This window comes from Vicia villosa, linkage group LG1 (genome assembly GCF_029867415.1).
Source record: "Vicia villosa cultivar HV-30 ecotype Madison, WI linkage group LG1, Vvil1.0, whole genome shotgun sequence".
Taxonomy (NCBI): Eukaryota; Viridiplantae; Streptophyta; class Magnoliopsida; order Fabales; family Fabaceae; genus Vicia; species Vicia villosa.
Genome location: NC_081180.1, coordinates 205,685,956 through 205,710,747, shown reverse-complemented (window position 1 = coordinate 205,710,747; position 24,792 = coordinate 205,685,956).

Sequence of the window (24,792 nt, the reverse complement as noted above, 5' to 3'; positions counted from 1 at the left end):
GTTGATGAAGTGGTCATTGGAACTGCATTCCAAGCCCTGTTTGTTAATGATGAATTCAAAAAGGATGAAGCTTCCATTGCCTCCTTCAAAGATTCTCAGCTGGTGGTTCAGAATGGACATTCAGAAGTATGGGGACAAGTGGTGAGTCTGCAAGAAAACAAGAATAGAGCTGGTCTGGGATTTTCTGCCTCAGACAAGTCTGTGATGAAGCCTGAATCTGCTTTTTGTCCTTATCAGAAGATGTTCCATATTGCCGGGTTTCTACATCCGACTCTTCCAGAAGTGAACGCTATCATTTAAGACGAATCAGAGCCAGAAGTGCCAAGCTTTGTGACCCGTGGAAAGATGATTAAGAATTGGATCACCATTGACATTCCTGAGTGTACTCATGCTTCAAAGTAATTCGCTTTTATGTTTTTTCAAAATCCTTTCATTCTGCCCAAGATGAAAGTGAAGTTGTTGGGGCTTTTTCCTGTTTGTTTTAAACATTAAAATCATCAATAAAAGTCATTTTGTTTCTGCATATACATGCTTTTTATCTTTTTGCTTTTTCTGGAAAGTGGTAACACAAAAAACCTTTAAAAAATGTTTTCATTTGCCATAATCTGCACGATTACATATTTGCATATATCTTTCCTTTTCCTGAAATAATAATCACTTGTGCAGATTAATCAATAAAACCTTTGAAAGTAATGACCCTGCACCCTCTCCTAACTTCGAGTGTCCTGTGTATGAGGCGGAAGAAGAGAGTGATGAATGTATTCCTGATGAGATTTCCCGACTGCTTGAGCACGAGGAAGACACCATTCAGCCGTATAAAGAGCCATTGGAAGTCATCAACTTGGGTTCTGAAGAGAATAAAAAGGAAGTCAAGATTGGGGCACTACTTGGTCAAGATGTTAAGAAGAGGATTGTAGAGCTTCTTAAAGAGTATGTTGACATTTTTTCGTGGTCCTACCAAGACATGCCTGGGTTGGACACGGATATTGTGGAGCATCGTTTGCCATTGAAACCAGAATGTCCTCTTGTCAAGCAAAAGTTAAGAAGGAGTCATCCCGATAGTGCGAAGAAAATTAAGAATGAGGTCTTGAAACAGATAGACGCAGGTTTCCTTGTCACTTCTGTATATCCTCAATGGATTGCCAATATTGTGCCTGTTCCAAAGAAAGACGGAAAAGTTCGTATGTGTGTTGATTGTAGAGATTTTAATAAAGCCAGTCCGAAAGATGATTTTCCTCTACCTCACATTGATATGTTGGTAGATAGCACGGCAAAGTTTGAGGTTTTCTCCTTCATGGATGGTTTTTCAGGATACAACCAGATTAAGATGGCACCTGAAGATATGGAAAAGACAACCTTTATTACGCCTTGGGAGACATTCTGCTACAAAGTAATGCCTTTTGGGCTGAAGAATGCTGGCGCGACGTATCAGAGGGCCATGATCACTCTTTTCCATGATATGATGCACAAAGAAATTGAGGTTTATGTGGATGACATGATTGCCAAGTCCCAGTCAGAGGAAGGGCACATGGAAGATCTTTTAAAGTTGTTTCAGCGTTTGAGAAAGTATCGTCTCCGCTTAAATCCAAACAAATGCACTTTGGGTGTCCGTTCCGGAAAATTATTGGGTTTCGTTGTCAGTCAGAGAGGAATTGAAGTAGATCCTGATAAAGTTAAAGCAATTCAGGAAATGCCAGCACCAAAGACTGAGAAACAAGTGAGAGGTTTCCTCGGACGTTTGAATTATATCTCCAGGTTCATCTTCAATATGACTGCTACCTGTGAGCCAATCTTCAAGTTATTAAAGAAAAATTAGGGATGTGTATGGAATGAAGATTGTCAAAAAGCTTTTGACAACATCAAAGAATATCTGCTTGAACCTCCCATTTTGCTCCCTTTAGTTGAAGGAAGGCCTTTGATTATGTATCTCACAGTGCTTGAGAATTCAATGGGATGCGTGTTGGGTCAGCATGATGAAACAAGATACTCGCTGCTTGAGAAAACTTGTTGTGCTTTGGTGTGGGCTGCTCGCCGACTGAGACAGTATATGTTGAATCACACCACCCTACTGATTTCCAAAATGGATCCAATTAAGTACATATTTGAAAAACCTGCGTTAACCGGAAGGATTGCTCGCTGGCAAATGTTGTTATCTGAATATGATATTGAATACCGAGCTCAAAAGGCTGTGAAAGGAAGTGTGTTGGCAGAGTACCTCGCTCACCAACCAATTGATGACCATCAATCTATGAGGATGGACTTCCCAGATGAAGATATAATGTATTTGAGAGCTCAAGATTGGGATGAACCGTTGCCAGAAGAAGGACCAGAGCCTGGATCCAAATGGGGTTTAATTTTTGATGGAGCTTCTAATGTTCATGGCCATGGTATTGGTGCCGTTATTGTCACTCCGCAAGGTTCACATGTTCCTTTCACTGCAAGGATATGTTTTGATTGTACAAATAATAATTCTGAATATGAAGCTTGCATCATGGGGCTTGAAGAAGCCATTAATCTGAGAATTAAGATTCTGGATGTTTATGGAGATTCTGCGCTTGTGATTAATCAGATTAAAGGAGAATGGGAAACTCGTCATCCTGGTTTAATCCCTTACAAAGATTACGCCAGAAGACTATTGACATTCTTCAACAAAGTTGAATTCCATCACATCCCTCGAGATGAGAATCAGATGGCTGATGCTTTAGCCACATTGTCTTTCGTGTACAAAGTAAATTTCCATAATGAGGAGCCTCAGATTACAATCAGGCGTCTTGATATACCTGCTCATTTATTTTCAGTTGAGGAGTCAGCAGATGAGAAGCCTTGGTATTTCGATATTAAGCATTTTCTTCAGAGCCAAGAGTACCCACTTGGGGCATCAAATAAGGATAAGAAAACTTTGAGGAGATTGGCTGGTAGTTTCTTCATCAATGCGGATGTTTTGTACAAAAGAAATTATGACATGGTTTTGCTCAGATGCGTGGATATACACGAAGCAGACATGTTGATGCATGAAATTCATGAAGGTTCTTTTGGTACTCATGCCAATGGACATTCGATGGCTAAAAAGATGCTTAGAGCAGGTTACTATTGGCTGACAATGGAATCTGATTGCTACAAGTTTGTAAAGAAGTGTCACAAGTGTCAAGTGTATGCTGACAAGATTCATGTGCCTCCGACACTTCTCAATGTTATTTCTTCTCCATGGCCTTTCTCTATGTGGGGCATTGATATGATTGGCATGATTGAACCCAAGGCTTCGAATGGACATCGATTCATCCTGGTAGCAATTGATTATTTTACCAAGTGGGTAGAAGCTGCTTCATATGCTAATGTGACAAAGCAAGTCGTGGTTAGATTTATCAAGAACAACATCATCTGCAGATATGGTGTGCCGAGCAAGATAATCACTGATAATGGCTCGAATCTGAATAATAGCATGATGAGAGAACTGTGTGAAAGTTTCAAGATTGAACATCACAACTCTTCGCCTTATAGGCCAAAGATGAATGGAGCTGTTGAAGCAGCAAATAAGAATATTAAGAAGATTGTGCAAAAGATGGTTGTTACGTACAAGGATTGGCATGAGATGCTCCCATTTGCTTTGCATGGGTACCGTACATCTATTCGTACTTCAACCGGGGCAACCCCCTTTTCTTTGGTTTATGGTATGGAAGCAGTGCTCCCTATTGAGGTTGAGATTCCATCACTGAGAGTTTTAATGGAAACCAAGTTATCTGAGGCTGAGTGGTGTTAGAGCAGGTTTGATCAATTGAATTTGATAGAAGAAAAGAGAATGACGGCTTTATGCCATGGTCAGATGTACCAGAAGATAATGAAGAAAGCTTTTGATAAGAAGGTTCGACCTCGTGTATTCAGAGAAGGCGACCTCGTGCTCAAAAGGATCTTGTCTTTCACCTCCGATTCAAGGGGAAAATGTACTCCTAATTTTGAAGGACCATATGTTATTAATAAAGCCTTCTCTGGAGGTGCATTAATTCTTGCAACTATGGATGGAGAGGAGCTACCACGTCCCGTAAATGCTGATGTAGTCAAGAAATACTTCGCCTAAAAATAGCAAAAGAACAGCTCGCTAAGTTGAAAACCCGAAAGGGCGGTCCAGGCAAAAATTAGAGACATAAACAGAATAAAATACCCGGTGGATTGAAAACCCGAAAGGGCGGTCCAGGCAAAAGTTAGGGATTCATGGCAAGTAACTACATCAGACAAGACTTGATCATCAGCAGTCATCTGTTTATCATGAAGAAGTTCAACACATTTCAACGGAAGCCTTTGCTCAGGAATTCCAAGTTGAGAGAGAGGATGGGGTCATTACATTTCAATGTACCTTTTCCACAAAATTACCACTTTCCAAACTTTGTAATCATCTATGGGGTCTTGCCTTTTGCAAGCTACCATTCTATTAAAAAAGTTTGAGCCTTTGCCCGTTATTTGCAATCTTATTTCTTTCATATATCTCAAAATGTCATTTATTGTTGATAGTAATTTTTGAAACAAAGAGAAAAATTGATTTCAACAAAATCCTTTTGAAAAATATAAAAGAAGTTTTGTTTTGATTCATGAGTGCATTACAAGGAATGGATATGTTGATATATTCATGTGCAAAAGGGGAAGAATATATTCCACTCAATGTACTTTTGGCCTGGTTCGAATATGATGTAGAACTCGTTTACTTTGTTCTCTCGGCTCCAATGTTTCCTCAGTGTTGGGTAGCATTTATTCTGAAGCCATCAAAAACTTGTTGTAGCAATTTTCTGCTCATGTTTATGGATGATACCTCTAGTGTTTAGCTTGAGACCTGCTTGATTATGTTATTTTTGTATTCTATCTCTTGAGTTAATCCTTGTGCTAAGTTTTGGCAGCATATGCATCATTAACATGCATCAAAAACAGTCATGCAACCTTAAAAGAGTTGTTGCTCTTAATCAGCTTAAGAAGATTTGAAGATGAAGATCAAGACAAGAAGCAACCTTACAAGAGCTGCTCCTCTTATTCTGCTTACAGAAGGAGAAGAACTCGTCCAGAAGTTTAAGAATAGAAGACTACAAGATTATGTATTATTCTTGTAATAAATTGTAAAGCACTTAGAGTTGTTGCTCGAAGTGTGTCATTTCTTAGGAATCTTCTAAAAAAGTGTTTAGGCTCCAGAAGTGACTTCTAGTCAGTGAGTCATAAACATATGTACTTAGAATAGGAGAAAATCTGCTTGAATAAGAAGCACGCCTGTGTCATACCCCAATTTTTGACCCTAAAATCATAAATCAATTGCATATTAATCATTAATCAAGAGCACCATTGTGAGGCTCTATCTTTGATACTGTGATTGTCTCTGAGGGGAATCATCAAGCACTTTTAGCTTTTATTTGTTTAATACTAACCAAAGTACAAAAAAATATGTGTTTTGTCTCTTTTGTGTATGTTTTACAGGTAAAAGATCGGGCAAAAATCAAAACAGTGCAAGAAGAAAATTTTTTGAAAAAATTGAAGGTGGAAATCGATTTACCCCTGTGGGAAATCGATTTCCTGTGCGCAAAATTCAAAAAATATAAGGAGGGAAGCTTGACATAATTTTGGCACCTTTTTTATTTGATCATTTTACCAATTTTCCACCTCACCAAAATTAACCCCTTCATTAAACCCAGTTAAACCTCTTTTTACCATTTAAATGTCATTTAATTACCAATTAAACACAAATTAATTACGAAACACAAAATGACCAAATTGCCACTACTCTTGCTCTCATCCTATAAATAGAGGTCTCTACTCTCTCATTTCTCAAGCTTTGAGAGCCAACAAACCCCTTGCAATTTCTCTTCTCATCCTTACCAAATTCACCAAAGCTCTTTTTCTTTCATAAAGTTTGTGAGTCACATCTTGAACCTCACGAACTTTGAGCTAAACCACCATCCATTTCACTCTTTTTTTCTTCAATTGTTGAGAGATCAAGATTTGTGTTGGTGATTCTTGAAGTAGATCTAAGTTTTGTTCAAGATATGGTAATTATCTTCATCCTTATTCATCCATCATAATGTGATTCTTTTGTGCTTGTATGTGATGCATCTTTGATGCTATATTGGTCCTATTTGATGGTGATTTGGTAGAAAATTCATGCTACAATGGATATGTGATCATAAGGTGTTTGTATGTTTGCCTAAATCAAGTTTCAAAGTTCATAATGCTGTTTTTTTGAAAACTGTGCGCAGGAGATCGATTTCCTACAGAGGGAAATCGATTTCCACTCTGTTTTTTGCGCCAGATCTGAATTCTGCAGGCAGGAAATCGACTTCCTACAGAGGGGAATCGATTTCCAGTGAGGCAGAATGCTTGTTTTTGCTATTTTTGACTTGTTTTTGGTTCTAACTCTTCTTCTACTCCTTTCTTTTGATATTTTCTTTGAATCACAAATTAGAGGCCTAATTTCTCTCTAATTTCAATGGACTTAGGGCGTCGATAGGATGAGAGTCCAAATCCGAAAAATTATGTGATTGAAATTATGGATGAAATGAGCTTTTAATGTGGTTCCATCTTTTGTTTCTCTTTATTTTGATCGATGAAAGTCTTAACACCTTGAGAATTCTTATGGATTCTTGGTAAAGATTAGATCACTCACCATTTTTCTTTTCGTGCGGTATTGCTTTCGGAGAGTGATCTACATATCGCTTCTCTCGCATGCATTAGCACATAAAGTTTTGACCGGCCTCGTTGTAGGGTGATTTCTACATAAATCACTTGGCGATCTGCTTAACATAGCGCAATATTTCGTGTCCCGAATCAAAAAGATCAAATATGGAAGAGAATTGTATGCGGTTGATTTAAGACTTATGGAGGTTTATCGTGTAGTCACTATGATTTTATCAAGCTTCTGATAAATGTCCATTGAATTTAAATCCGAGAACATCCTTCACTCACCATCGATCTTTCTTACTAACTTTGATAACATACTTGACAAGTTTCAAGATGGTTATCTTTAACATCTAACAATTGACTTTAATTTCCGCAATTTATTATATTGCTCTTTATATTTTGCTTTATTGCTTTACTTTATCAGTTCATCATATTTACATTCCGCTATTTTCTCTTTGTCCATTTGGACACTATGTTTATGTTTCCGCTATTTTCTTTTTGTCCACTTGGACCATACTTTACTTTTATGCTAAAACACTAATAAACAACAAAAAATCTAAAAAAACTCTTAAGGCTCTATTTTTGACTATTGGTTACTATCCCTAGCATTTTGGAGATTCGGACTTATGGACTTAGTGCCTATGGACCCTTATTCTGTTGTTACTCTGTTGTTATTCTGTCTGTCTGGCATTGGATTGTTGTCTGTTTGTGTATGCAGGTATTTCCTTGAAAGTCCTTGATGGTTAATTCCAAGGCATTGAGATAAGGATTTTACCCGAAAACAGCCGTTACTCTGCCCAATTTTCGTTAGAATTTTAATGTGCTTAATGCAAAGTGGTGCTAAGATAATAAGTTTCTCTGGATCCCCAAGTGATAATGTGTTGGTATTAATAGTCCAAAGGATGGGAAATCTACCTTGACTCATAATGTCGAGTGTTGGCTTCATCTCCTCCCATTCTTAAATTTTCAAAATCTTCTCCCTTTTTCCAAAACCATCTTATGTTTGTAAAACCTCTTTTCAAAACCTTTTTCTTTAAAATATCTTTTGCCCTTAGTGGCCTTTTCTTCAAAAAGGTTAGACACTATTAATCGTCGAAACAAGTGGTTATACCCCACGATTTTGAAATTGATTGATATAATGAGATCTTTTCCGCGTGAGAGACACTATTAATCGTCGAAACAAGTGGCATACTCGTTGATTTTATCCGAGTTGGAGCCCTTCTTTCATTTGCGATGCAAAGAACTCATTTGTTCTCATGCTCAAGATCAATGGCTGAATATTTCTCTCCGACGACGATAAAGTGTTTATTCGTTTTTTTAAAAAAATGTTTTCCCTTTAAGCGGAACTACATTAGCTCTGACTTCTCCATTGCACCGAGGAGGTATGTAGGCACAAAGCTTAACGCTTTGCCGAGCTTATTTTAAAAATAAAACAAACCCTTTTTTAGCACACACGACACAGATTTTCAAAAAGGTTCCTGTGGAATACCACAAATATGAGGGGTGCTTAAAACCTTCCCCTTGTATAATCAACACCCGAACCTGAGTTCTCTTTTTGTTTTAAAAACAAACTTTGGGTTTTTTGTTCTTTTCCCTTTTCCTTTGAAAAAATAAAGCGCGGTGGCAATTTCAAACGAAATATTGAGTCGAGCCAATTCCATGGCTTCGGTCTCAGATTTTCCCCGCTACAACCTGTAATCTCCAGAAGAACAATTCTAAAAAGAATTGGTGATGATGCCTTAAGTGACCAAGTGAAGATCTGATGCTTAAGAAGACAGTGGTTGTGGTCATTGTGGAACTTCTCTTGGAGACCAAGTGATGGTCAGAAGTCCAGGAGTCAATGGATGTTATATCTGGATCAGATTAGTGAACAGTCCATTGCAGTTAGTCACGAGTAGTTGGCTTGTGCAGGTTACTAGATTGATGAACATTATATCCAGATGGAATCACCGAACGATTCAGTCATCTAGGGGTTAGTTACTCGCGGGTAGCTTGTGCAGGGTTAGTCACACCAGTTGGATGTGCATGATAGTTAGTCACGACAGTTGATCGTGCAGTTGTAATCATGTTTGGTTATAGTGGATTAAGACCTCTGTTGTGAGGCAAATCACCTGAAGAAGGTAGACTAGATGTAGCCTTTTCAGAAGGTAAACCAGGATAAAAATAAACATGTCTTTTACTTTCCGCACAATACAATTTACTCTGAACATTCACGCAGAATGTCCTTAGAATTGTACTGAGACAAGTCAGAAGTTCTGATGAAATAAAGAAGTTAAATTGAATATCTCATTGGCTATGCAACTCCATTCCAAGCATGCTTCCTCAATATTAAAAGCATATCCAGAAGATGAGATACTAAGAGAAAGAAAAGAAATTAAAGAAAAGGAATTTAAAGTGATAAGGAACACAATTTCAATCCCCCTTTCTTATGTTTTTCTCCACCTTCAATTGGTATCAGAGCATGGCTTTGTTATTGATCTCAAGATCAAACACTTAACCGTGTAGAGAGATCCAGAAGGAGAAAAACCACAGAATAGAAAATCAACTTCATATCCCTACACTCAGTATAATCAGAAGATGTTAAGGCAAGATCTCAAGACTCTGAGCTTATCATCTACATATCAAAAGGAGTTTGAGAAGCAACAAAGAAATATTTGACAATGCCTAAGACATCAGAAAGAAGAATATGCGCTTAATGGAAATATCCAAAAATAAACAAGTATAGCTGACCCATGCCAAGTGATCTTCTCAAATTCATCAGTGCATTTCAGAGGAAAAAGACAAGGTAGAACAAGATTGTAAAGCTAAGTATTTTAAGCAAGGAAAGGCAGAACTTCTGCTCAAGTAGTAGCTCTCTCTCAAGAAAGATAGAAGAAAAAGTTATCTTCAATATGGTCAGATCTTTCTAAAACTCGCTCCTTTATAATTTCCTTTTAATGTACATAAATCTTTCTTGCATGCCTAGTTCTAGTTGTCACCTAGTCTATTATTTGTCCTATTCTCCATGCACATCAGTAGTTTACTCACCCCCTTGATAACATAACTCAACCACCACATTAACTCATCTGTCTTACTTTAATAACTCAATTTTTTTTATAACTAAGTACCTACATCATAACTTCTCATTAAGTCACGTCTTTCTTAACAATGCCTCCACTAACCTTTCTAGGAAACTAAAACCTTCTTGATGTTATCTCAGAAAACCAAGTTGAGGTCTCATCTGTTGAATTTTTTTTTGCATGTAGTCTAATGAATATGGTCTATAATAAAAAATGGTCAAGATATCTCTCAATGCTGAAGAAACCCATCTATGAGAATCTTGTTAAAGACTTCTGGAAACATGCATCTCTCAACCCTAAAAATAATTCCATATCATCCTTTGTCTTTGATATCCCACTCTCAATCAACTTTCTTTCCTCTGTTCTTGCAACTGGAAGTGAGAACCTGGGTATCATCATTAACTCCCGTAAGACTGAGTTCATAACACCTGATATGTTACGCCTCCTTCATAATGCATGATCTGAATATAAGCCAACTAATCCTCAGGATCTTCTGACCATTCCCAGGACTTGGTTTAAACTTGTTTTGACAAATTTCCTTCCTACAAGTGAAAATCAAGACATTCTAACATATGAAGATCACACGTTCATTTATCTTCTGATGAATGATTTGCGTATAAATCTACCACAAACCATGTTCTCTCATCTCTGGAACTCCATCTCTGAATCTAGAAATAGTATTAAGTCCTACATTCCCTACGGAAGAATTTTGTCAAAAATCTTCTTTCAGGAAGGAATCATGGATCTTATCAAAGTAAGGATAATAGAATATGGATTAGATAATTGTCCTGAGAATATGCTTTTAAAGTCCAAGGGATATCTTTAGAGGCTAGATTGTGTGTTAAAATACAATGTTTTTCTTCTTATTTACATGAGTTGTATTTTCCTTTGGTCTTATTAAATCTTTATCTTTTCAAAGTGTTTGTTTATCATGTTTACCTAGAATATTTTGTTAATTACTCATATCTATTAAATCTCTTAAGAAGTGTTCTTGCTAAAACCCTCTCAAAAAGGGATGCACTAAATCAGAATCTGGAATGTGGGTAAACCAACTTAGTTAGAAGTACGCGTAAAACAAATAAGATCAAAAGTTTAAAATCACATAGTCAAAACTTGAAGGCCAAAAAGAAAATTTTTGAAATCAGAAAACACGTGTACAAATTATCCTGAAAAGACAAATGCGGTGGAGCTACCTGGACAAAAACTCTAGGAAGTTGTTCCAAATCTCGCAAAACACGCCACCTCTTTCAAAACGGTCAAATTCAATTAATGTCTGGCAATAATTGCTTTAACTCAATGTTTTCTTCCTTTTCCAATTCACCTTATTAATTGTTATAAAGTCAAAAACCCTAGACCCCTTGCTTATCTCTCTCATCTCCCGCTTTACTCTTTGCTCATAAACCATGGTCTTAATCATCTCTCCTGAAATATCTCCATGGACTTCCAACCTCGTCTCACCATCATCAAAGAATAATATATAGGTATAGCTGAAAGAAATGATTACTTTATGAGACTTCTAGAAAAGCAAGGCTTGTTCAATTTTGCTGTCCTTCTAAATGGTCATGTTTTCACAAATCTCGTAAAAACCTTCTGGATGGAAGCATCCATTAGCGAAGATTATCGCAACATCACTGTCAAAATCTATGGTATTCCGTTAATTATCACGGAAGAATCCATTGCTGAAACTATCGGATATGCTCCTAATCCATCTGCATTCAGTCTCGGGTCGTTTGATTGTTGGAATGCTAACCATTATATGAGCATAAATATCAGACGCATCGTCAACAATGCAGAACTTCTGACTCATTTCAGACATGTTTTGTTTAGGTTTGTCTTATTCAACATAACACCTAGAGGGAACTTTCATCAAATCATATCAAGTAAATATCGTTTCCTCATTCATCGACTCGAAAATGGTCGTCCACTACATCTCCCCAAGATCATCTTCTGTCATCTCAAAGAATCTCTCATTGCCTTTGGATGTGGCCAAAGTATTCACATTCCTTATGGAAGAATTCTATCCGCTCTATTTGTATCTGCTGAATTAGTTCAGATTATCCGCAATGCAGAGTATGAGGACAATGATGACATTCTTATTGAAGAAGAGTGTGAACCATTCTACGCTTAGATGTTTGTAGCTTTATCTATTGTAGTCTTTGGTTAAGTTATTATTTGCATTATTTTTTATAATGAAAACCTGTGTTCTGTTTAACTACTTTTTATGTTCTTTGCTAAATATCTGAATCCCGTAAAATAAACATTAAAAGAGGATTAAATGATATACATCTAAAAGAAGAAGAAAACTTGAAAATAGATATTTTGGAATTATAACATGTTCTGATAAAATATTCTGACTTAACATAAATGAAACTAAAATTCTGAATACATTCCTAACTTGTGTACCAGAAGTGTCTGCTTTACAGGAAAATCTAAAACTTAAAGGAATTCTCGGTTAGAACTTCCAAGATGATGCACGCATACATAGCTAAAATATCTCTAAATATTTTGAAGAAACAAACTGAAGAAATTATTTTAGGGGGAGCCTTAAATTATATAATAAATTCATAAGTATATCCAATTCAGGGGGAGACTATACATCTCAGGGGGAGAAATTATTTCTAAATTTGATAGACCTCTTAAAAAGCTTTTTGATGATAACAAGACAGGGGAGAAAGAATAAATACATTTTGATGAATAAGTTGCTTGACTAAACATAACAAAAAGGGGAGAAAGAATTAATTTCATTGAAAAATAAAGTTGCTTGATTGAACATATAAATGGGAATGAAATATACTTGCTTAATTATTATCATCTCATAAAACTGTTCCATCAAAATACATGGTTTTTGTCATCATCAAAAAGGGGGAGATTGTAAGAACAAGATTGAGAATCTTTGTTCAGAATCTAGTTTTGATGATAACAAACGTATATTTTGTGAGTAATAATTTTATTACTAATGATTTCATTGAGTGTGCAGATACAATGTCAAAGTCCTTTATAAGATACACAACAACTCAATCAGAAAGTACATCAGAATCTTCAAAGAAAATGAACAAGAAAAATCAGCTACAAGAAGTCTTGCAACATCAGAAGATAACGCACGTAGAAGATCAGAAGTTCTAAAGTTACAACACAGAAACTCAACAAGCGAAGACAGAAGATCAAGTCATCATACAAAACAATAAGTTTTGTCGAAAGCACAAGCAACATCATCGTCTACAGCAACATCTATAGAAGACACTCATAACCCAGTAGTCAGAAGATTCAAAGCTTCAAGGACAACTAGTTTTGATCAAAAGAAGATCCGAACGAATGACATCTATTCTTGGTTCATAAAGTACAAGAAGACAAGCTACCATATAGAAACAGTCTTGAAAGGAGAAAAACAAAGTCTCAGAATCTAAGGGAGAACCGTTACAAACATCATCATTAGCAAAACGGTTACAACAATAAAATGGAACAACTCTTAAGGTTGATTGAAAAAGCAAGCCACATGCAGCGCGTTGGAGAAGCAACCTAAACCAAGAAAAACACGCTACCAACTATCGTCACGCTAGGGATAAGGCTCTGCAGTAAACAACACTTGTCATTCATGATTCAACTGAGACAAAGCATTCAAAGAAATCTTCAAACAAATCTCAACGGCTAGATTCCAACGATAACTCATCAAAGCTATAAATAGAGCAAACTTCAAACTTGAAAGCAGAGTATCGAATATGAGCATCAAGTGAGTACAAAAGACTGACACCAAATATGTGTAGAGAATATGTCAATGGAACACTAAAATTGCATTAAATGAATATCCAGAGTGTGTATCTAGAAAATCTGTAGAAGAATAAGCTGAGCAGCTGAGCATTAAAGCAGAAAAGAAACTACAAGAAACCATGCTTCAGAAGTTCCACAAGAGGCAAGACATACTCAGTATGTGATAGTCCAAAGTGTTGTTATACACAAACTATATTCCTAACATGAGTAAAGATGAAATCTCTGCTGTTAAGCAAAATCCTCCAATGGAGTTACAAGAAGTCCACTGATATCTGATCAGATCTAATATTGTTCATATTGGATGACTAAGGAAACTAAATACCCTGACTTGTTGCTCAAAGAGTGTTTCATGTTTACTAATGTTAATCAATATGTCATTAGCTGTAACAAGCTTTAAGATCAATACTGAAGAAGGAGAAGCTGAAGATCAATATGAAGAAGCAATTCACTAGAGTTGTTGTTCTAAATCTGCATGAAGAAGAAGCTAAAGATCAAATCAGAAGCAATCAACAAAAGAGTTGTTGCTCTTAATCTGCTTAAGAAGATTTGAAGATGAGGATTAAGACAAGAAGCAACCTTACAAGAACTTCTGCTCTTAATTTGCTTACAGAAGGAGAAGATCTCGTCCAGAAGTTCAGGAATAGAAGACTTCAAGATTATGTATTATTCTTGTAATAAATTGTAAAACACTTAGAGTTGTTGCTCGGAGTGTGTAATTTCTTAGGAGTCTCCTGAAAAAGTGTTTAGGCTCCAGAAGTGACTTCTAGTCAGTGAGTCATAAACATATGTACGTAGAATAGGAGAAAATCTGCTTGAATAAGAAGCACGCCTGTAATCTCCAGAAGAACAATTATGAAAAGAATTGGTGATGATGCCTTAAGTGACCGAGTGAAGGTCTGATGCTTAAGAAGAGTTTGGTTGTGGTAATTATGGAAATTCTCTCGGAGACAAAGTGATGGTCAGAAGTCCAGGAGTCAATGGATGTTATATTTGGATCAGATCACTGAACAGTCCATTGCAGTTAGTCACGAGCAGTTGGCTTGTGCAGGTTACTAGATTGATGAATGTTATATCCAGATGGGATCACTAAAAGGTTCAGTCATCTAGGGGTTAGTCACTCGCGAGTAGCTTGTGCAGGTTTAGTCAAAGCAGTTGGCTGTGCAGGATAGTAAGTTACGACAGTTGATCGTGCAAATGTAATCATGTTTGGTTATAGTGGATTAAGACCTCTGTTGAGAGGCAAATCACCTGAAGAAGGTGGACTGGAGGTAGCCTTATTCAGAAGGTGAACCAGGATAAAAATAAATGTGTCTTTTACTTTCTGCACAATTCAATTTACTCTGAACATTCACGCAGAATATCCTTAGAACTCTACTGAGACATGTCAGAAGTTATGATGATATAAAGAAGTTAAATTGAATATCTCATTGGCTATGTGTAGCAACCAACCCTAAAAATTAAAGATTAGAGTCGCCACCTATTCTACCAAGGCGAATAGGAAACCTCGCGCAATTAAGAGATCAGGGTAAGATACTATATTCAGGTCGAGGGAAGGTGTTAGGCACCCTCAACCCTTTCCTATGGTTTGCATTATAGGGTTAATATAAAGAAAGGTGACAGAAAGTTAATTGGGTAAAATGGCAAAAATTATCATAATTAAAGTTTTGTAATTCAAAGAAATAAAATCGGGACAAAATGAGATTTATGGGGGAGGGGACTCGCCTTGTTGCCAAGTGCCTACTTACCTCCTTATGGAGGATCAGAGTCTACGTAGTTCGGGGAAGGGTTGTACGCTTTAGGATTCGAATTTGATCTGATATGGTTGAAAGTTTATCTCAAAGGCTTTTGAAATAGCCTATGATGAGTTAGGAATTTGAAAGGTTTCTTTGGAAGTGTTTTAGGATTTAGGCGTACAACCCTGATTTTTTTAGTTTGTACTATTAACCGCAATAATCGATTGATTCAATTTCCATATTTAACAGATTAGTAGTTGGATCGTTACCAATTTTAATCAATTGATTTAATTATTACTAATAACGAATAATAGTATTTTTTAATAATTTTTATGAATTAATTTGTATCGTTACCCCTCGTAATCGATTGATTCGATTAAAAAGAACAACGCGTTAGAATGAGAAAAATAGAAGAGTTAATCATCGCAACTAATAAAATAGTTGAAACCATTTAACCAAATAGAAATTAATTATATTTTAATTAAATATCATTTTAATTAAAATTATTATTGACCATAGCGATTAATCGATTTAATCGGAACGAACAACAAATTATGATTTTTAATATTAATATTACATATTAATTTTATTTATAAAAAAATAATTACTATATATAATTAATTATATTAAAAGATTTAATTAAAATAATGTATTAATTAAAATAATTTTTAGTTATTTAGGGATTATGATTCTGTGTGGCTAGGTAGGGGGTTTATATTATAGGTATCAATTATGGAGCGTTAGATTAGGCTGAGTGGAGAACCAAGGGCTATATTATGAGGGTTCATAGTAGGCTCTATGGCAGGGGCGCACTAAATCAGAGAGGAAATTTTGAGAAAAATATATGAAAGGGTTGGGTATCGAACCCAGGCCCTTGGGGAAACACAACAGTCACCAATTCCAGCGCAGCCAAACGCGCTTTGTGTTATTTGGTTGGTTTAGATTAAACAAATATAATAACTAACGAATACATATAAAAACGCGCGCGAATTTCAAATCACCCAACCGGGTGATGACACGCCATCGTCTTCCACCCCAGAACTCACAAAACCTGTAATTTTAGCTACGGTTTTGCTACGAAAACCTTCGTAGCCTATTGACCTGAAAAAATAGCGAATATCCCATGCTTGCACATAAACTTTTCACGACCTTACCTTTGCCTTCGTCCCAACCATGCGAACTCAGTCATATCATTATTATGCCCTAATTTGACTCCTAATGAAAAGCCCCAATTTGAAACCCTAGACCTCGAACCGGCCTCTAATGGCAACACAAGATTAAGGCACGCAAACTCAAAATAAACAACCCAGAAACGTTCATGGCATTGAAACAAACCTAAACATGCAATTAAATTTCAATGAGGATGCATATATTGTCCAGATCGAATAGGTTTTCAGAGCGACTTACTTTGACAAATAGGAGATAATTCTGGGGGTGCTGATGAAGCGTGATGATCCCAATACCTTCAGAATCCTTCCAGGAACGATTTGCACTCCTTAAATCCCCTTGCTATTATTTAATTCTTCAAAACCGAATTAGAGTTTCTTGATGAATTTTGAGTTCATGCATACACTCCTCTGCCCAGAATTCCGTCCCCTAATCCTATGCATTGTGTTTCATACTTATAGGGAAGTGGATTAGGTAAAAAACAAAGGCCCAAAGATCTTTGAATCCAATATTGCAAGTTTGAGAAAATTGGATTTTATTCTTGAATAATAAGTTACTATATTTGCTAATTTTGTGTCAATCTTCTCCAATCCACTTATGCACGAAAATTGGATTATATTTGGTCATAAATGTTGATTGAAATCAATCAAAATACATCCTTTACCAAAATATTTGATTTTCCATTTAATTAAATCATTTAAAATGAAATAAAAATCCTAAAAAAACAAATAATATGTTTAATTTCGTGGCATATGGTTTTGGACAGCCTAAATAACTTGTGGACCAAGTTTAGATCATAAAACATAGGCCCATTTGTTAGAAATCCAATTTACACCTCTTGTATTTCACATTTGGTCCTTCAAAATCACCCAACTTTGACCAAGCATATCTCACTCAATTTTTAAGCTATGAAGGAGTTCTAGAACTTTTTGGAAACCCCAAGATGTCCTCTATAATCCACTTTGGAGCATATTTTTCATTTGGAGCTTTTATCTTGATCATATCCTCTTTGACAAAAACTGCTTTTGAAGGATGCCTGAAAATGACCTATAATCTTTGGCATCATATCTCTCAAATGAAGCATTTCTGGCCTTGGCTTGTGAGAGACAAAGTTGTAGGGAATCCAATTTCCTTCAAAATAGGCTTTGAGTGAGGAAATCTGGATGTTCCATGTGGAAGTTATGGTCAGTCAAAGTTGAGTTGACTTTCTCCTAGAGAAACCCTAATTTGAACCTTTTTGTATTTGTTCATCTATGAGTTTCTACTGATAAATCATGATCAAATTTTGATCAAACAATGGATATATACCTCTATACTTGATGTTTGATCAATGATCAGAGGTTTGAACCATGCTTGGATTGTGATTGACTTTTAGGTTTAATCTAGTTGAGTGTGGATCTTGGAATTGCTTGAGCAAGTAACCTTTGGAGTTGAGCCTTGACTTTTGCCATAGAGTTATCTTAGGTCATTATGAACCATATAACTTTGATTGAGAACCTTATCTTATTGATCTTTTCAAGAGAACCTCAAACCCTAGCCTCAGGAGACTCTTGACTTATGGAATGTTGTTTGGATAGAACCCTAATTGTAGATGGGATGAAGAAGACAAATTTTGGGGTATGACAGCTGCCCCTGTTCAATCTTCTTAAATCGGAAGAATCGGATAGGCATGCTTGCCTGTCGTGGTCTGAAGGTGGAAGATTATTGAACACTGAAAATGCCCTGAAATTTGCTGGCACTGTGGAATGTAGAGTAGATGCGTTGCTGGAAGAACCCACTGTGTTGTTCTGATACATGTATGACGTGGTGAACTTGTTTCGAGAAGCATGGAAAATAAATCCCTATTTGCAGAGAGGCATAACTCTATATCACTGCCAAGGGACTAACGTGATACGAATCAGCGAGAATATTTGGAAGGATATCACTGCCAAGGGACTAACGTGATATGACATAACTTATTGCTGCTCAGAGACGAACGTAATAAGTCATGGTTGGGATTGAAATTGAAATTGAAATTGAAATTGAAATGAGTCTTGGTTACTGCCAAGGGACTAACGTACCAAAGAACTCGGTGCCATATCACTGCCAAGGGACTAGCGTGATAAGACGTAACGCAATAGGTCACGATTTGGATTGAAATTGAAAATTGAAATTGAAATGAGTCTTGGTTACTGCCAAGGGACTAACGTACCAAAGAACTAGGTGCCATATCACTGCCAAGGGACTAACGTGATAAGACGTAACGCAATAGGTCACGATTTGGATTGAAATTGAAATTGAAATAGGATCTAAAAAAAGGATTTAGAAGATACAAGTTGGGAAACAAGATTTACCTGTAGAATGATGCTTTGCAAATGCGTATGCTTATGATTTGTTGTAAATGCATGAAGGTTTATGCAGATGTCGCGTATGTGAGTGTATATGAATATGAATATGTATGTATGTATGATGACTTTGATGTACTATCTTTTGTCACCCATTGGATTTGTTTATAACCTTTCGAGCAGCTTTGCGGGTCTTAACTCAGATCTTCTGAGGTTAGTCTATTGGGATATTACAGTGTTTTCGGAAGTATCATATCACCAGGCGTGTATTGACTGCCGGAGATGTCGTGGTCTCATCCCCTTTATTTTGTCTAATGATTTGTAAGTTTCTTGTTTTAAGTTCAAAGTTTAAAGTTTATGAGGAATAAATTATTCTTTGCACTTGGTATTGAAATGACGAAAGACACAGTGTGAAAGGGAAAAACTTTTATTGATTATTGCCTTGAATTGGCGAATGTACAAAAAAGTATGGAAGAAAGAAAAATGACAAATATAAATGATATTAATACTCCTATCACTCTTTTGTTATCGAGGGCCCCAGTAATCCTTTGACTTCTGAAGTTGGTGATTGCACAACTTTTTATCCTTTACGAATCATCTTGGATCCATGGTTTGGGATCTTGCCCCTGCTAGGCGTAGTACTTCTTGACTGCATCTGAATTGATTGGATGCGACAACTCATCTCCATCCATGATGGTGAGGACAAGTGCTCCTCCTGAGAATACTGTTTTGACGACGTATGGACCTTCATAGTTAGGTGTCCATTTTCCTCTGGCATCGAGTCGGGGTAGTAAGATCTTCTTGAGGACGAGATCTCCTTCTTTGTAAGTTTGAGGATGGACCTTTTTATCGAACGCCTTTTTCATCCTTTTCTGATAGAGTTGTCCGTGACACAAAGCTGTCAGTCGCTTTTCTTCAATGAGATTCAGCTGATCAAAACGGGTTTTTACCCATTCCGATTCTTCTAACTTTGTATCAGCTAGGACTCTTAAAGAGGGGATCTCCACTTCGATGGGCTGATGAGCTAGATGTTCTGCCAGTACACTCCCTTTTATTGCTTTTTGAGTGACGTATTGAATGTCATATTTTGACAGTAGCATTTGCCATCTAGCTTTTCTTCCTGTGAGAGCCTGTTTTTCGAACACACATTTCAAAGGATCCATCCTCGATATTAACCATGTGGAATGGTTCAGCATATATTGCCTTAGACGTTTGGAGGCCCATGCTAGGGCGCAACATGTCTTTTCCAACGGTGAATATCGAGATTCGCAATCGGTGAATTTCTTGCGAAGATAGTAAATAACGTGTTCTTTCCTGCCAGTTTCGTCTTGCTGCCCCGATACACATCCCATAGACCTTTCGAGGACGGTGAGGTACATGATCAAAGGTCTTCCTGACACGGGAGGCACGATTATCGGTGGTTCTTGTAAATAACGCTTTATGGTTTCGAAAGCTACTTGACACTCGTCGTTCCACTTGATTGGTTGATCTTTTCTTAGTAATTTACATATGGGCTCACATGTAGCAGTTAAGTGCGAGATGAACCTTGAGATGTGTTTCAAACGACCTAAGAAACCACGAACCTCCTTTTCTGTTCTTGGAACGAGCATTTCTTGTATGGCTTTCACTTTGTCAGGATCTACCTCTATGCCTCGTTGGCTTACTATGAATCTCAACAGCTTTCCCGATCTCACGCCAAATGTACATTTGTTCGGATTCAACCTTAGCTTGAACTTCTTCAAGCGTTCGAACAACTTTTGCAAGTGTGTGATGTGTTCCTCTTCAGTACAGGACTTAACGATCATGTCATCCACATATACTTCGACTTCCTTGTGTATCATATCATGGAACAGTTTGACCATAGCTCGTTGATACGTTGCCCCAGCATTTTGCAATCCAAAAGGCATCACCTTGTAACAGAAAGTACCCCAAGATGTCATGAAGGTGGTTTTCTCCATGTCTTCGGGAGCCATTTTGATTTGATTATACCCAGAAAATCCATCCATGAATGAGAATACTGAAGCTTGTGCGGTATTGTCCACTAGTATGTCTATGTGTGGCAGTGGAAAGTCGTCCTTTGGGCTTGCCTTATTCAGATCTCTGTAATCAACACACATGCGCACCTTCCCATCCCTCTTAGGATCTGGCACTATATTGGTGATCCATGGTGGATATTCAATTACGGCAAGGAAACCTGTGTCAAACTGCTTGAGCACCTCTTCTCGGATTTTATTATCCATGTCGGGTCGAACTCTTCTGCGTTTTTGTCTGACAGGTGTACAACCCTCTTTGAGCGGTAGCCTATGTACAACGATGTCTGTATCCAACCCAGGCATGTCACGGTATGACCAAGCGAATATTTCTACATAGTCGTGGAGGAGTTTGACCAGCGTCGCTTTTATGTCCTCGTTCAGTGTTGCCTCTATCATGATTTCCTTGGGTTCTTTGTCGGTGCCCAAATTTATGATTTCGATGGCTTCTTGAGGAGGGAGCATGCTTTTGGATTCTCTGTCCATTAGCCTTGACAATTCTTCCGGAAGTTCATCGTCTTCCTCATCCCCTTCCTCAGACTGATTAGCGAGAGCCTCGAGTTTACATTGAGTTTCAGCAATATTATTATCGGTGATGTTAGAAGGTGATCTGCACATGTTTATGTTTTGTTTTTAGTATGCAATTATGATTGTGCTTTTGTTTTATGCAAGAATGTTATTTGTCATTTTTTTAAGAAAGTAAACTTAAGAACGAGACGATGTTTTCAATACCAAATGCAAACGACAATTTTATTAATAAACTCAACTTTGAAAGTAAATGAGGCCCTTACAAACCAACTCTATGCTTCGGGCGAGGCATGAGCGACATTGTTTTTTTTTATTGATTGATTGAAATGGGAAATAAAACACACGACAAAACAAATTACTTTGAAATAGAAACTATCTCTGGTATCTCCAGGCTCGTCCAATTTTGAAGTTGTTCTCCTGGTCTGATCATTCGGATGAAGTTGGATGTACCCTCCATGCTAGATATCATGGATACATGCTCATATCCGCCTGTGACAAAAGTTTGCGCGATTGGAGGGAATCGTTGCTCTTCCTTTGCAGCCTTCTTTGTCGGTTGACATCCTAACCCCAGACGATCTCTTTTCTCTTGCACTTCTGGAATCTTGCCCCAGCCTTCCATTTTCATGTCTTGCAAATCTCTCCAGGATGTTACCGCCCTTCGTATTTTCTCAATTGGTAGCGTGACAGCAGTTGCGATCTCTAGTGCCTGGAACGAAGTCTCTAATGCCTCTTCTCCAGCCTTGATGTATCGGTACGAGTCTAGATTGCTAACAAATATATCCTCCTCCCCATTGACGGTCACTATAGAGTTTCCATCCACAAATTTTACTTTCTGATGTAGAGTAGAGGTAACTGCCCCAGCAGCATGAATCCAGGGACGTCCCAATAAGCAGGTATAAGCAGGTTCAATCTCCATTACTTGGAAATTGTTGCAAAATGTATGGGGACCAACTACTACAGGGAGGTCAACCTCTCCAAACACCGGACTTTGTGACCCATCGAAGGCTTTGACCACCAGACGACTTGGTCTAACTACCAGACCCTCCTAGGCTATCTTGTCGAGAGTGGCCTTTGGGATCATGTTTAATGATGACCCTGTGTCAATCAGAACTCTAGATAGATGAGCTTTCCCACATTGTATGGAGATATGCAGGGCTTTGTTATGCTCTTTCCCTTGTGAGGGTAGATCATGCTCACTAAAACTTAAACATGCCCCAGCAGTAAGATTAGCCACCATTCCACCAAATTGATTTACAGTGATGTCTTTAGTTACGTGGGCGGCGTTCAGGATTTTCATCAAGGCGTCTCGATGTTTTTTCTGAATGTACTAACAGCGAGAGGAGTGATATTTTGGACGGAGTTTGGTGCAACTGGTCCACCACTCTATAATCACTTTTCTTGATTAACGCCAAAAACTCTTCAGCATCTTTGTTAGCGATCTCTTTGTCCTTGGATGTGCCTTCTTTAGTCGGGACCACAGTAGCTTGATTACTTGCTTGTGCTAAGTTCTCATTTGGTTTCGCAGTATTGAATATGCGACCACTACGAGTCATGCCCCCAGGCCCAACGATGTTTGTCACATCCGTATTAGTACTAGAATCATATTCCCAAGGGACCGCTTTCATTTTGCCCACCGGATATGGATCTCTGACTGGGATGATCCTAGTCTGTACCTGTGTGGGTATCAGCAATGGTGCTTTGGCGCAGGGGATGATTAATGTCTTCCTTGCCCCTTGGCTAGGTATTATCAATGGTTCATTCCTATCTAGCATGGCCACATACTCCTCTTCAGGATGCTCCTTAAATTGAATTACTCCTTGATCCACGAGTCATTGCAGGGTGTTCTTAAAGGCTTCGTTATGTTCTAGGATGAACCCCTTTGCGAGTAGATACCTCTTAAGGGCATTTATGGGGGAACTCCGTTGTTGAACTAACTCTTGCTCAGTGACTACCTCTATTGCATTGACTGCGCCATCGTGATGAGGCATGGGGTTTGTCTTCACGTTGGGTTTGTCAAAAGCAATTGCCCCTGACTCTATTAGGTCTTGAACCTTGTGCCTGAAAGCCCAGCATTTTTCTAATGTGTGTCTAGGAGAATTGGCGTGAAATTCACACCTTTCATTAGGTCTGAAGTTGGGCGTAGCTCTTCCAGGAATCGGAGGTGGCATAGGTCTGAGTTCTACTAATTGCTCATTTACCAGATATTTCAGTATTCCGCTTCTGGAGGTGGGCAAATGGTCGAATTTCCTTTGTGGCGCTAGGAATCTATTTTGTTGCGGCGAGTAAGACATAGGAGGTCTAGGCTCTTGATGCACTACTGCGTTGGTCTCCCCTTCCTTCTTTTTAGCGAAGGTTGAGGTGGGCCTCTTTGAGTGATAAGAGTTAGATGATGTTCCTTGTATCTTCCCTTCTTTGATTCCGTCCTCAATTCTTTCTCCGATGACCACTAGATCTGAGAATCCTGGGATACACTTCCGATCATCTTATCGTAGTATGGTCCTTGTAGAGTTCTCATAAACATGTCAACCAGCTCCTTTTTCAGTAGCAGAGGTTGGAATCGGGACGCCATTTCTCGCCATCTTTGGGCGTATTCCTTGAATGATTCTTCCTTCTTCTGGGACAAATTTTGTAATTGCATTCGATTGGGTGCCATGTCTAGATTGTACTTGTATTGCTTTAGGAACGTATTAGCAAGGTCGTTCCAGCTTCGGATATGTGTCTTTTCCAATTGCATGTACCATTCAACAGATGCCCCACTCAGGCTGTCTTGGAAGAAATGCATCATTAGCTTTTGGTCATTGGCATAAGCAGCCATCTTCCTGACGTACATGCGTAAATGACTTCTAGGGCATGTAAGTCCTTTGTATTTTTCAAAGTTGGGTATCTTGAACTTATGAGGAATGGTCATATCCGGCACCAAGCTCATTTCATAGGTATCCACATCAAAGACGTCATATCCTTCTACTGCTTTCAGCCTTTCTTCTAGCGCCTTGATTTGTCCACTATTTATAGCACTTTCTTCAGAATCAGATTGGGTTTGCTTATGTTGGGGTTCCTGATTTGTTTCATCCGCCTCCCCATATTGTTAATCCACGTAATCCTCATCCTTAGGTGGATTGTTAGCAGGGATGCGAACCGTGCGAGGCGCCCCCTCTTTCTGAGTGGTGGGAATGAATCCATCATGGGAAGCTTCTCCCTCTTCATGGGTTCTGGTAACTCTCTCTGAGGAGTGGGCATTTGACTTGTGAGGGTCAAAGCCTCGAACAAATCCCAACAGCGAGTTGCCATCGTTTGGTATTTCCTCATACTGACTCCGAGCTTCCCTAGCGTTTTCCTGTTCATCCCTAATGTCCTTCATGAAAATTAACATTTGAGCCATTCCTCCCTTAATCTCATCCACAGTACCTTTCAACTGGGTTACTTCTTCGCGAAGGGCGGCTTGATTATGCTCTAGTTGTTCCAATGCTTTCTTCTTCTGAGCACGGGTTTGGTATGGAGGTATGGTTGCTTGATTGTCTTCTCCAAAGGTGTGACTGGAGAT